The sequence below is a fragment of the Echinops telfairi genome, unplaced genomic scaffold (assembly GCF_000313985.2).
Source record: "Echinops telfairi isolate 266 unplaced genomic scaffold, ASM31398v2 ScPeMD7_7459;HRSCAF=8497, whole genome shotgun sequence".
In the NCBI taxonomy this organism is placed as follows: Eukaryota; Metazoa; Chordata; class Mammalia; order Afrosoricida; family Tenrecidae; genus Echinops; species Echinops telfairi.
The window spans coordinates 377,659-378,636 of NW_022111359.1; the positions used below are offsets into that span (position 1 = coordinate 377,659).

The 978-nt window shown below is 54.5% G+C and overlaps 1 pseudogene; it reads right to left on the reverse strand.

Moving 5' to 3' along the window:
* Window positions 1–5: 5 nt before the first annotated feature.
* Window positions 6–475, reverse strand: LOC115873092 (annotated as a pseudogene).
* Between the last annotated feature and the right edge of the window lie 503 nt (window positions 476–978).

Consider the following 978-nt stretch of genomic DNA (forward strand, 5'->3'; position numbering starts at 1 on the left):
AGGAGTCTATCAAAAATGGGCTCTACCTCAGCTATGAAAGATTTTCCTTCTGGAAATATCCGTAGGATCCCACCTTGCAGCTTAGCATCCCCATTCTTGTTAGGATAGTAGATGCAGGTGATACAGCTGCCATCACAGTTGGGGTTGTCCCCATGACGAACATAACCTGTTCCATTGCCCGGTAGCAAGCCACCATCGCCTTGGGCCTCCCCTTGACATAGTATTTGCCCAGCTGGCTTCTGCAGTACAGGACCAGCCTGTCGACGAGGGACAGGAAGCTGATGGCCTTGCAGCCCTCCTCGTTGCCCCCGATCCACGTGATTGGAGTCAGCTTGAAGCGCTCCAGGCCACAGTCACCCACCACCTCGCCCAGGAAGTTGTCCAGGTAGCAGAAGCCGACCTCGTGCAGGCAGGGCATGATGTACTCTAGGGCGATTTTCTCCAGATCCAGCCTCATGATATGTCCCAGAGGCATCTCGCCCGCAGAGGGGAGGTCGGGGACCCCAGCGTGCACCCTGGGACCGAGAGACCTAAGCGAGAATGGAGCTTGGGCTCCGGGAGCGTGGCTGGAGCTTCGGAGTCCCCGAGGCACCACAGCGTTAGCAGAAGGAAAAGTTGCTTGCAACTCTGGACACGGAGGCCCAGTCAAGGGCCAGAGGGAGTCGTGTGGGGCTCCAAGATCCAGCGCTGGGCTGACCCGGCCAGGAATCGGAGAGCCCCTCCGCGCAGTGCGAGTCACCGCTGCCAATGCGGCGCTCAGCCAACTGCAGATCCTTACTCATTTCCACCTTTCAGTCTAATTAACTCTCACCACTAATTATCAACGCATGTTTGATCAATTGCCAGCTGGCAAATCTGGTAAACATCTTCTTTGTCATGAGTGCCAGGTATGTAAATCCAAACAATAGTCTTTGAGCTGGTCTTCTTTGTAGGTGTGTGGGTCTTATAGCGTAGATCTTGAAATGTTCTTAATGATGA